Source organism: Bufo bufo, chromosome 10, assembly GCF_905171765.1.
Source record: "Bufo bufo chromosome 10, aBufBuf1.1, whole genome shotgun sequence".
NCBI classification, from domain to species: domain Eukaryota; kingdom Metazoa; phylum Chordata; class Amphibia; order Anura; family Bufonidae; genus Bufo; species Bufo bufo.
The window spans coordinates 20,026,928-20,040,702 of record NC_053398.1 but is presented as its reverse complement, the minus strand read 5'-3'; the positions used below and the strand labels follow the sequence as shown (position 1 = coordinate 20,040,702).

The 13,775-nt window shown below is 43.7% G+C and overlaps 1 protein-coding gene across 3 annotated transcripts in view; it reads right to left on the bottom strand.

Moving 5' to 3' along the window:
- The window catches only part of LARGE2 (LARGE xylosyl- and glucuronyltransferase 2), a 60,816-nt gene that overhangs the window by 18,054 nt on the left and 28,987 nt on the right, over nucleotides 1–13,775 (bottom strand). The gene's annotated exons all lie outside the window — the stretch shown is intronic.

Sequence of the window (13,775 nt, the reverse complement as noted above, 5' to 3'; positions counted from 1 at the left end):
GTCCTAGACCTGCTGGAGCATCTGCAACTTAAAGGGTAACTCACAGTGTCAGTCTACTTAAAGGGGTTGTGCTCCTGGGCAAACCTGCACCCCGGCGCTGGCTCCCGGCTCTTTTGCTCTCTGACCTCGGCTGCTCCACTGGACTCCCTGTATGTAAACTTTTTGACCCCACCATCACCACCACATTGGTGACCTGCTCCTCCTGATGTCACATGACCGCTTGTCATAACACAAGGGGAGGAGATCACAGCTGAGGCCAGCAATTGGCTGCAGCAGCGTCAAACAAGAAGTTTATATCCATGGAGCCCAGCAGAGCAAAAGAGCCGGGATCCAGTGCTGGGGTGCAGGTAAGTATGCTTCCCCTTTGCGAGTCTGCCCAGGTGGGAAGGTTAGCCAAACCCCCTCCCCGCAAAGGTGCACAACCCATATAATATATTTTGTGTAAATTTTCAGGTTTTATACTCCAGGGGGAGATGTTTGCCAAACCCCTCCTCCCCTCTAAAGATACACAACCCCTTTAATACATTTTTAGGTCTTATACTCCAGTCACAACTAAAGCGAAGTTCAAAATTCTTCTAGCTGAGGTTACGTGACCTAACAGTTCTGCTTTAGCCATGGAACGGTCACTTGAGCTCCCACAATGCCCTGCTGTTTAAAAACCATAAGAATTCTGAATTTAGCTTTGTATGTGAACAGAGCAGAACACTTCATGTAACGCAAAAGGAGCTTTAAATACATAATTTTACAAATGCACTTAATAATAATATTTATATAGCGCCACCATATTCCGCAGCGCTTTACAATTCAGAGGGTTCATGTACAAAACAAAAGACATCACAACGTAACTGGCTAATATACAACTGAACCCCTAGGAGTGAGGGCCCTGCTCGCAAGAGCTTACAATCTATGAAACTTAACATTTTATACAGATTTTAAACACTGAAATGTTGCGGTATGTCATTCCAAGAATATAGATGTCCTTTAATAACATAGTCCCTGACCATCGTGACCTATGACCCATCCAGGAAGATCTCATTATCAGCCTGAATGCATCACAACAGTAATCACTGACCATTGCTCCTCTGGATTAAGATCAAAGCCATCCCAAAAAATAACTGGGATTTCAGGAGATCTGATTAACTGCACTGATGGCTCCAGTTTCAAAGTTCCCAGACATTTCTATAATGGCAAAATCTTAAAACGTAACCAGTGGTGAGAGACAATAATTAGTGTAGTCCTAATAAGGTCCAAAGTAATTGCACCTCTCCTGCTAAATCATGTGATCAAAGGGCAAATGCAACATGGTTTAAAGAATTCCATTGTGAACTCTGCTGTAAGGTCACATGTCTGACAAAAGGGTGGAGCTAGACTGCTGTCTGTTTCCAAGGACAACCAGTAGAATTTTGAAAGTAACCATGTATCCGAATAGAGCTAAGCTGTGATTAAGGCTACATTCACACGCCTGTGTTGTGTTGCGAACCCGCAAATTGCGGGTCCGCAACACACCAGCCCGTCACCCCCATAGAAATGCCTATTCTTGTCCGCAAGCTGCGGACAAGAATAGGACATGCTCTATCTTTTTCCAGAGCTGCGGACCCAGAATCGGGGCCGCGCTCCGCAATTGTGGCTGCAGACAGCACACTGTGTGCTGTCCGCACCCATTCCGTCCCCATAGAGAATGAATGGGTCCGCACCCTTTCCGCAAAATTGCGGAAAAGATGCGGACCCATTTTGCGGACGTGTGAATGGAGCCTAATACCTGCGCTTCCATGACGACAGCCAAGGTTGCTTTACCCCTTAGGGCAGTGATGGCTAACCTCCGGCACTCCAGCTGTGGTGAAACTACGACTCCCAGCATGTTCCATTCATTTCTATGTAGTGGTGAGAACAGCCAAGCAAGTGTGCATCTTGGGAGTTGTAGTTTTACCACGGCTGGAGTGCCGGAGGTTAGCCATCACAGCCTTAGGGCTTGTTCACACAGGGGAAATTTCATGCCAATTTTGACATATATATATATAATCTATCATAGAAATTTGGGGGTCATCCGCCATTGACATCACATTCTGCTTGGTGGGGGTCAGAATGCAGACCCATCACGTCTGCACTCACGGCCATCAGCTGGTAAGGGACTTTGCAACGTAGATCCAACATATGCAGGGAAAAACTAAAAAGGCTGCAACGGATCAGGACATCATGCACATGGCTGAGATTCTAGCATGTCGATTTCTGCTGCAGATTTTCACTTCAGATTTCAACCCCTTCAATGTAGTAATGTAAAATCTGGGGCAGCAACAGGTCCACGTTACAGCCCCAGCCAAATCCGTGTGTGGACGTCCCAAAAAAAGGCCCCCAGGGCTATCCAGTAGTAATGCCTGGTACGGCATACCTTAGATAAATAACAGTAGATGACAAAAATATACTGGAATAAAAAGTATAAAATTTAAAAAAATGCAATAAATGTTTATTTTTTTTCTTCATAAAAATAACTTCTATATAATAAGTCACCACACAGTAAGGAAAAAGAAAAACACATCGGGGTCATGTACTTTCTATGGCAGTTTTTTTGGCATAGAAAAGTCAAAAATTTTGTTACAAGTGCCGTTTTGCAACATAATTTGTGATATTTTTTTTTAGCTTTTTCTGACACTCTCACCACTTTTCCAAAAAGTGGGTGGGTGTCTGGAGGCAGACTCAGAGAACTGGCGCATATTACACCAGAAATCTACTTCAGCTCCTGGAGTAGATTTCCTTTCTGGTGCACGGACAGCAGAAGATTGGTCGGGTCTTCCTCCAGCGGGTGTGTGAAGCACCGGTCTTAGTAAATGACCCCCATAGTTTCTCATTCTAGATGACTGGCGCTTACTTTGCCCTCAGACAATGAAGTTCATACATAAAAAACAAACCACAAATGATCAGGAAACTCCAGTGAAAAAAATCCGGAAATCCTTCACACTCCCTCATGAACCATTCTCTAGCCCGTTCTCTGCAGCTGGAGCACGGATTTCTGGCGGAGATCATCAACCCCTCGTTTTTTTCATGGTCCATAGCAAACAAGCAATTAAGGTTTCCCCGAAGGTGCACGACGTAAATGTCATAATGTGATTTTTTTCACAATGATTTAGTAGATACCGATGCAGCAGTGTTGAGTTTGTCAGTTGCTTCAAAGAGGACTTTGTCACTTGGTGCGAGTTATGTAGATTTCGGCGAGATCGGCCGACCATCTAATGTGTATGGGGGCTCACGCCTCTCTCCTAACAGCAGATGTCAGGGTTGGATTTCAACATGGCCGCCCGCTAGAGGGGTCTGGCTTGCGGCTTATTCCCTTCTCCCATTCACGATACATGCATGCTCGGCACATGTATGGGGACAGTTATCTCATTTGTATGGCCGACAATTACACAATTATGGATTCACGTTATACATTATCGCAAAGCACAAAAGAAACACATGGATGACAAATTCAGCTCTGCTACATCTATATATTAGTGTTCAGACCTCTGTCTTGCTATACACAAGGCCTTGGTAGGAATGGCAGTGGCACAGGTCCTGGGCTGGACGGCGAGTGCCGGCTATTACACGCCATGCTGTGTATTCACTTCCTTCACCTTCTTGTGAACTTTCCTTTGTTTGTGCAAGGTGCTCACAATGAGTCAGAGGAGCTCAAGTCTTATTCCTGAAGAGTGTCTGTGCTCTAGGGATCCTTATGGCACCTGCTCTTCCGGTGCCCATCCCCTGACTGGTACCAAGGTCCTCATTTATTAAAAAACGGTCTAATAACGGGGTCATCTAAAGGAACCAATCACTGAATATAGTGGCCTAAATGGGAGGAAATGCTCAGAACCCCAAATACTGTAGCGTATTTATAACCCGGGGAGCAAAACCTCCACATGTGATCCGCTGCAAATGGCAATCCCCAGCAAATAATGCATACAATGGAGGATGCCGGCAGCGGACCACATGTGCCACAAAAAAAATATATGGAATAATGTGTGGATTAGACTATGAGAATAAATAACATCTAGCGTGAGGGTTTAGCCTTGTATTTTCATTTGCATATATTGTAGTGCACCTTTGCAGTGATTTATTTATTCCTTTAGTTTAATCCACATTATTCCATATTATGTAGGATTTTTTTGTGGCACAGCCATCAGACAGTGTTCACACACTATAGGTAGGTTTAGCTGTAGGTTACGCGCCAACTGAGATACCTTGACGGGGTGCGCGGGCTCAGATATGTTCTTAAACTGAATATATTGGCTAAAGTCTAATTTTAACATCTAGCATGAGGGTTTAGCCTTTTATTTTTATTTCCATATATTGTAGTGCACCTTTGCAGTGATTTATTTATTCATCTAAAGGAACCCAAACACCTTCAGTAGCCATCAGCCAAAGAGCATCATCGCCCAACTCCACCACACACATATGTATGCGAGCTGAGCTACAACACCAGGCACGACCCATGGACAGGGGTGGTGCTAATTTTGGGAGAAAGCTGCCATGTTTTTCTAATCCTCAATGGCATATTATACCATTGTTGTCCCTTCTCTATGAATTTCCCGCAGAATTTTACAAAAATCATAAACCTTCAATAGAAATGTTTATAGAAGATAATGAAAGGTTTTCTCTTATGAATGCCAAAAAAAATTGGCATTCAAATTTGTGGGAGTGAGCGTCTCACATCGCCTCATATCCTCCAACACGTATGACAAGCGTCGGAGGAGATTTATTTTGTTCTTGATGTTCTAATAAAAGCCGTTTCATACAAGGACACCGGCAGATTTGTCTCGCCATTCCTCTCTTGTTCAGCAGCTGCTCGGCCTCCTTCCATAGACATAAATACATGTTTGGCAGTAGGAGTGCAATATCCATTAAAAAATCCTTCAGTGGCATATTATCGGTTATTCTGGATTATTAAGACCCTCCTGAGAGAAGTTGGGCACAAAGCCTCCATGAAGACTGCCCAAAATACGATATACTAGAGTTCTTCTCAACTTTGCATAGTTCTTATTAACATCGTATTTTTTTATTTTTGTACACATCTCCTATGCAGCTCTATGTGTCGTCATGGTTACAGACTACAAACCATGTAGTGTAGTCAGATCCCGCAGTTTTGTTATCCTGCTCCCTCTGCCCTTTCCTTTTGGTAACCTTCTGACACTTTCCCTATGTAGCACAAACCTATAAGATATTTAAAAAAAATTCTAATATACCGGAAGTTAAAATTCTCGCTACGCCTGCCAACGCCGGCCTATTTATACAGTGCGTCCATGAAGAGTCAACGCCTCAGCAGCCTGTTGCGATTGGACGACATGTTCACATGATATGATGCGGCCCGATAGGGAGGATAGATTTCATGGCAGGTATATGTGGGGGCAATATCCAAACCTTGGACAACCCCTTTAATTTCTCTTTGATGGCTACTGCTTTATCCCACACATCCCTGACAAAACCCCAGCACACAGGCCTCTCTTACATGATATCCGGCCATGTAATAACATGTCAGTCATTAAATAATGTCTAATCTCCTGAACATGTTCAGCCAGGAAAAAGGAGTTGAGGTCTCAGGTTTCCCAATTCCAAGAAACCTCATCCCGAGCCTCCGGTAAATCAAAATGATGGCATCTATTAGATTTAAAGGAACACTACGCCTATAGTCCAATCTACTCAAAGTGACGGTGGGGGCAGATATTGTTCTAGGGAATTCATGAGTAATAAAAAATAATGAATAATATTTTGAAGAACATAAAAATGGCTTACAGCATAGAACAATACGTCTAGAACAAAGACGTCCTTTATGTCTGACTCCCAATCAGGAGTCACTTCTGTGGACAATAGTAGATGATACTTTATAGGAACCTCTTAATTGAATAAAAAATCAAAATAAATGTAAAATAAAAAAAAACTACAACGTTGACATTTCCTAAAATTTCTTACAAACACATCTTTCGTATGTTAGTCTACAGCTGTGTGTGTAACTTGCAGTACCGTTATTCAACACTGCCTTTAGTAAATACTCTCCCTAGACACCAATACAACAGCGCCCCGTTTCCCGCGTAAACCTACAGGACATTTCTCAGGACGTGCTGGTTTATTCAGTTCAGTCTAGCTCTACCGCACACAGGCGGCCAGGGTGGAAACACATTTCTGAAATGCCCTGCTCCATGATGCAAACATTTACAGCTCCGGGAACCACGCGCTCATGTAGGCCCATACATTTTAAGCTTGTAGGAATTTCTGGCTATGTTATTCACCTAGGACCTAGGCTATACCCTATTCTTACATCTTGTTCTTTAAACATCTAGATCTTCTTGGGCTTGGCTAAAAGACATGTCCTTTCCGAAAAAGTTTCCAAAAATTTTGTCAGTGGACTCTTCTACCAATAAATCTATGCAAAGACAAAAAGCATAGGTAAGTCAATGAGACCTGAAGGTGTGTCCTGATTGACCGGGTTGATGGAATACATCTGACCAGCTTTACAGAGGTGCATATATCATACAGGAGCTGGCACGGTGACCATCTAACCTTATCTCCCTTCTTTCATATTCCATGGAGATGTGGATCAGCACTTTTTTGGACCCTACGTCATGCTAACACGATTACTTTTTGAGTCCATGGACAGAATGGTCTGGACGGGTGATGAGCCTTCTTGTCCAGCACTGAGGTCTTATGGATAGGACAGCTCACTCCGCTTGGTTGCATCCCTCCAACAGGTACAAAATTGTAATGGGGAACCTACCCATGTACGTAATCTGGGCAAGGTGGAGGCCTAGAGAGGCCATCATAGCAAATTAAGATTCCAATTGGTCAGGCTGGTTACCATAGACACTAATGATCAGCCATTATTTTATAGAGTTTCCAGCCAATTCGGTAAATTCAACAGTCAGAGTCTTCACCATCCCCCTGTCCAGGTAATGAGAGGCTGTTCTCCTGGTGATAAGGTTATTATTGTCCCGAAGACTCAAATATGAGGTTTCTTACATAAGTAGATAGCTGCTTAACCTCAGAAGAACCATGTGTCCTTAGGAATAGCCAAGTAGATGGAGCGATAAGGATTTTATTGTTCATTACACTCCGTCAACATTGACTAACAAATAATACACTGAACCATTCATAAAAAAGAGAAATGCAATGAATTATAATAAAATACAAAGAAGTCCTCCAAAGCAGGCCACCTACGTGAATGAAACATGGATGGTCAGATGGTTGGAGGTAGCTCAGATTCATCCTTTAGGGCTAAATGTACAGAAACCAAATTGGAGGCACAATAAGCCTTAGGCCTCTTTCACACGAGCGAGTTTTCCGCGCAGGTGCAATGCGTGACATGAATGCATTGCACCCTCACTGAATCCGGACCCATTCATTTCTATGGGGCTGTGCACACGAGCGGTGATTTTCACGCATCACTTGTGCGTTGCGAGAAAATCGTAGCATGTTCTATATTCTGCGTTTTTCACGCAATGCAGGCCCCATAGAAGTGAATGGGGCTGCGTGAAAATCGCAAGCATCCACAAGCAAGTGCGGATGCGGTGCGATTTTCACGCACGGTTGCTAGGAGATGATCGGGATGGGGACCCGATCATTATTATTTTCCCTTATAACATGGTTATAAGGGAAAATAATAGCATTCTTAATACAGAATGCATAGTACAATAGGGCTGGAGGGGTTAAAAAATAAGTAAAAAATAATATAACTCACCTTAATCCACTTGATCGCGCAGCCCGGCTTCTCTTCTTTGCTGTGCACAGGAAAAGGACCTTTGATGACGTCACTATGCTCATCACATGGTCAGTCACATGATCCATCACCATGATAAAAGATCATGTGATGGACCATGTGATGAGCGCAGTGATGTCATCAAAGATCCTATTCCTCAAAGAAGAAGACAGAAGAGATGCCGGCTGCGCGAACAAGTGGATTAAGGTGAGTTAAATTATATTTTTTTAACCCCTCCAGCCCTATTTTACTTAGCATTCTGTATTCAGAATGCTAATATTTCCCCTTATAACCATGTTATAAGGGGAAATAATACAATCTACACAACCTTGAACCCAAACCTGAACTTGTGTGAAGAAGTTCGGGTCTGGGTACCACATTCAGTTTTTTATCACGCGCGTGCAAAACACATTGCACCCGCGCAATAAAAACTGAACAACGGAACGCAATTGCAGTCAAAACTGACTGCAATTGGGTACCTACTCGCGCAGGTTTGCCGCAATGCATCCGGACCTTATCCGGACACGCTCGTGTGCAAGGGGCCTTATACCTCTGAGAAATTACTGAATCCAAGCGGTGCAACAAAATGTTATGCCTCAACCAGTACACAGGGGTAACTGCGACCACAAAGAACCAAATTCCGATTCCATCTAGATTCAAGATTCCTACTTCATTTGGCTCAGTAGATGTAAATGAAATGGGATAAATGGCAGCTATATGAGAAAACAGAAAATATAGAAAAAGAAAAATGGAAACAGAAAATAGAAAACAACAGAATCCAATTGAGATCTGTCTGATCCCCGCGGAAGACTTCAGGTGGCGGCTGATCTGTCCCGGTGGACATGAGGCCCACCATTATTGATGGAACCTGCAGACAAAAATGTAGCTTTAGCCACTTTAAAGTGACCCAAGTCATAAAATATCTGTCAACCGCAGGCAATTAAAATGGCCTAAACCCAAATTAACAAGCATGTATGTCATTTCTATCCAGAAAGAAAGATGAACGACTGCCGTGGATTACGCGGCGTTAAACAAGAGAATACAGGAAAAGTTCAGTATTCTCAAACATGAAGCCATTAGACTGCCAGCCCAATTAGACAGCAGATAATAACCGTGTCCCATTGATACTGGATGAAAAAAAAACTAAGGGCCAATGAATCACAGGCAATTCTACCAAACCGTTGGGGATGTCCTCAAATAATCTATAAAATGATATATTACCTGGGACGAGACTGACAGAGACGCTACTATAAAATATAGCCATAATTCTCCAGTAATGAAGTCTATGGCTCCATAGTGTACCTCAGAGTTGAAGCCTACAGGTCCATACTATAACACAGAGTTGAAGCCTACAGGTCCATACTGTACCATCGAGCTGAAGCCTACAGGTACATACTGTACCACTAAGTTGAAGCCTACAGGTACATACTGTACCACAGAGTTGAAGCCTACAGGTCCATGCTGTACCATCGAGTTGAGGCCTACAGGTCCATACTGTACCACTGAGTTGAGGCCTACAGGTACATACTGTACCACCGAGTTGAGGCCTACAGGTACATACTGTACCACTAAGTTGAATCCTACAGGTCCATACTGTACCACTGAGTTGAGGCCTACAGGTACATACTGTACCACCGATTTGAGGCCTACAGGTACATACTGTACCACTAAGTTGAAGCCTACAGGTCCATACTGTACCACTGAGTTGAAGACTATAGGTCCATAGTCTCCCTTTAAACCACTGCTCTTGGAGAAAATATCTCTGTAATACAATGGGCACCATATGGCAGTACTATTGTTCAGCATAGAGATTGCGTGCCACCCCATGAATGGCTCTGCCATGCACATGGAGCCCAAGACAAATACTTTCCACCCATACCAATCTTACCAGACCCACGCATTGTATTACAGTGCCACACCACCAACTGGCATGCCCTGCAACAATAAGGCAATAGCACAACAGACTGTAAAGTCATAGACATCGTTAAAAGTCTGTCTGCGCATCAGGACGGACACAAGAAGCTGACGTAGTTTTGGGACATCTTGCAGGCCTCAAAACCCCCACTCAAATACATACAAAAAAATTCTGTGAACTTTACAAATTCCTGAAACGCTTCACCCACCTGGCACACGTCTCCGCTCCCTTACATTTATTATACCACTGGCCTCGTCATGGGATTTAGTTTTTTAACCTATAATCCAGAATGCTCTGGTTAATGAGCTCGTTATAATCCCTTCGGAATGACTTGGGGAGGGTGAGATTTTATACAGCAGAGGGAGAGGGTAAAAATACTGCTCTTCGAAGGATCGACAGAAGCAGACGGAAATACACAGATGTACTGCCACCTCTTTAGTAGATCTATTATATGATTGCATACTATTATAGCGGCTCTGGGGTATATTTATATGACTGAAGTGATTTATTAAACCAGTGCAAAGTAAAAGTGGCGCCAATCAGGTTGCTGTTTTGATTTTCCAAGTGGCCTCTGACTAATGAAAGGTGGAATCTGATTGTCTGCGATGGGCAATTGCTCCCAATCACTGGTTCTGATTAATCCTTTCCATTATATGAAAATTCTGCCCCTAAAATCACATTGTGGGTGGTCACTGCTACCCATCATCTGATATTCCAGATCGTCTCATAGTCTGGCATGGTTTTTAACACAAATCTGCAGAGAAAAATGAAATCTCATGTAACCCAAACCAGAGATGGCTGACAGTACAGTAGTATATTTTCTATCAGCATGCATTATGGCTCTCTCACTTGACTATTAAATGTTATGGACAACCCCTTTAAGCGGGCACATTTCCTTCACACAGCACCCTCTTGTTACTATCCAAGGTCCAGTATTTCTATTCAGTCTGGACGAGTAGGGCGGCATTATCTATTGGGTTAGCAAAAGGAAGCCTCCGATACCTTGACTTTACCACCGGCAAATCAGGGGTTTAGAGAACGGGCAAATGTCTCATAGGCTGTCGGTGAGACCTCTAGGAGTGTAAGGCCAAATTACCGGTGACCACTGTGTCCCCTACATGCGACTGGAAGGACAAGGCCAGCCACATCTTCATAGAGCGTGGACTCCATCAAACAGCATCTAATATCTCAGCTTCCCTTACTATCACTTGAGGGGAGCATTGGGGGTTATAGATGCAGTCACCCCAAAATTTGTATCATTTGACTGTATTAAATTATTTATTTTTTTAGTCTTAGCAGTTTCCATAACTCACCTTCATTTCACACAACACTGTGGAGGAAAAAACCTTTAATAGAGGGGTGCATGTTACACAAAGGCAGGGGAACACAAAGAAAGCCCTTCAAAAGGGCACCAAAGCACAAATCCCGGGCCGCTCTCAATTACCAGGGATTTTATCTGCGTTTGTAATCTGCTCCAGGAACCGGGTAACAGGATCCGGCGGCTTTGTACTTACCTGTGCTTCCAGATCCCCTTCATGTGTGTAATGGGAGGAGGGGGGGTGCAGAGGAGATGAATAGGTGTGTAAGGGGAGGGGAAGTTGTGGCCAGGCTTCTGCAAGTGAGAGGTGGAGAAATGAACGCGTCCGACGTAATTAAGAAGTTATTAACTTTAAGTTCAAGGTCACAAGTTTCCTGGCTGAAAGCAAAAACCTCGAGAGAGGGCAAGTGAGGGGAGATTTACCCAGCAGAATACACTACAATTAGGCCTCAAAAAGCGCTAAAACTATGCACTTTAGACTTTCCGCAACTGCTGATCTAGAAAAATCGTTCAGTGCAATCCACGAAAAAAACCTCGTGCAAGTAGTGCCAGCCGTGAGACGGCGCAAAGAAAGGGCTCATGCACACGACGGTGGTTTGGGTCCGTATCCGATCCTCATTTTTATGTGGGTCAGATGGGGACCCATTCACTTCAACACGGTGTGCTGTCCGCATCCGCACGTCCGTTCCGTTGCATCCGCAAAAAACATAGAACATGTCCTATTCTTGTCCTCATTACGGACAAAGATAGGACTGTTCTATTATGGGCTTGATGTTCCGTAAAATGTGAAACACATACGGCCGGTATCCGTGTTTTGTGGACCGCAAAAGAGGCCGCGGTCGTGTGTATGAGCCCAAATGGGTCTAACATGCCGAGTGAGTCTGGCCATTTTCTCTGGAGGCATCCGAATTTCTGCTTGCCACATGACCTGCCGTCCATTCCTGTATGTACTTTTCTATAATGTTCTTCTGATAAAATGACTGATACAAAGATATCATTTTACCATGATGCAACTGTATATTTTGAAAAAATTAAAATAAAAAAATAGAAAAATTATTTAAAGGGTCTGTCCACGAGCTATTTTCATCAGGCAGGTCTTCCAGAGACTAAAAGTAACCATACACAGCCGTTTCTCCCTACTCCCTCCTTGGCCTCTCACACACACGATCGTATGCATTTTGTGGTCCGCAAAACACAGGTGACATCTCTATGAAGTCCTTATTGCATCAGTTGGTTTTTTTTGAGGACCCATTGACTTCAATGGGTCTGTGGTCTGCATTTTGCAGCCAAGTATAGGACATGTTCTTTCTGTCGTAACACGGATGCGGAAAGCACACGGACTGCGCCGCATGTCCTATTCTCATCCGCAATATGGACAGGACATATTCTATCATTTCCATGGATAATGGACATACAGATGCGGAGAGCACACATGACATATGGATGGCACACGGAAAGTATGGTCGTGTGTATGAGGCCTAATGCATAGGTCGAAGGATAGAGGGGAAGAGAGTTCTCTCCCTTTAAATTCAATGGAGGTGTTTAATGCTTCCCCCTTTGCTTCTCCTCCATGACACTGCCGAGAGGCATTACCAAAGACTCACAGATGTTAGGACCCTGTTCACACTAGAGTTTACTGGCTCCATTTATTTTAATGGAAGTTTACTAATGAACACTTTTCTTCAAGGGCAGATGAATGGCCCACCACGGCATAATGCTGCATCTCCCTGCACGTGCTAATAGAAGGGATGTCACAATTGGGGCAGACCCTCTATAGGAAAAAGGGATTGTTCAAACCTATTTAGTAGTTTTATTTATTTTTTATGTTAATGTTGTTTCTTCCCTTTTACGCATGCGCTAAATAAAACCCATTGCACAACTTAAAATTTAAGTCAAATTATGTCTCCACAGTCGGGAGTTAAATCTCATCTCTGATTTTCATTGTAGCGTATCCCTTTAAGGACCTTCATTTAAAAAGCAAACAACCGTTTTTATATGAGAGCTGCCATGATCAGCAGGTCCTTACGGGTCCGGTTTTCTTAGGGGCCACAGCTGGCGTAACAAATAAATGGCCACCCATATAATATAGGGCAAGGATGGGTGTTATGAATAGGGGTCCCTTGCTTAGGACCCCTCTAAATGAAACAGATTCTTGCTCTGGTGGACTCTGGCTATCCCTATATCAGGTGTGGCCAACCTGCGGCTCTCCAGCTGTTGCAAAACTACAACTCCCAGCATACAAAGACTACAGATATCAGCCTACAGCGGGGCATGGTGGGAAGTGTAGTTTTACAACAGCTGGAGAGCCGCAGGTTGGCCACACCTGATATAGGGATAGCCAGAGTCCACCAGAGCAAGAATCTGTTTCATTTAGAGGGGTCCTAAGCAAGGGACCCCTATTCATAACACCCATGTGCCCCCCTTTAGCTAGCATACGGGACAGGCAGAAAGGACTAAATAGTCACCGACAAGAAACAACTAAACATAAGCTCATAAATCCCACGCTCGCCGACACGTTATGTCTACATTGTTTAAGACGTCTTCATACAAACTTAATCAAGTCCAAGATTCAAGGTCAGCGAGCGGCGGGTCACAGTGAGACGTCAGCCCTCCTGCATACAGCCGCCATTATACTGTGTATTCATGCATTATGTATACGCTACGCACCCACACGTTATAACCTACACACAAGTGCAATTGTCTTTGTTTCATTTTCCTGGCACCGGCCGCTAAACACACTGAGGAGGAAACGGCAGATGTACGTGCACGCTGTATATACAGCCGACTGTGCAATGTGTACTCACTACATACAGGTGAAATTAGAATAT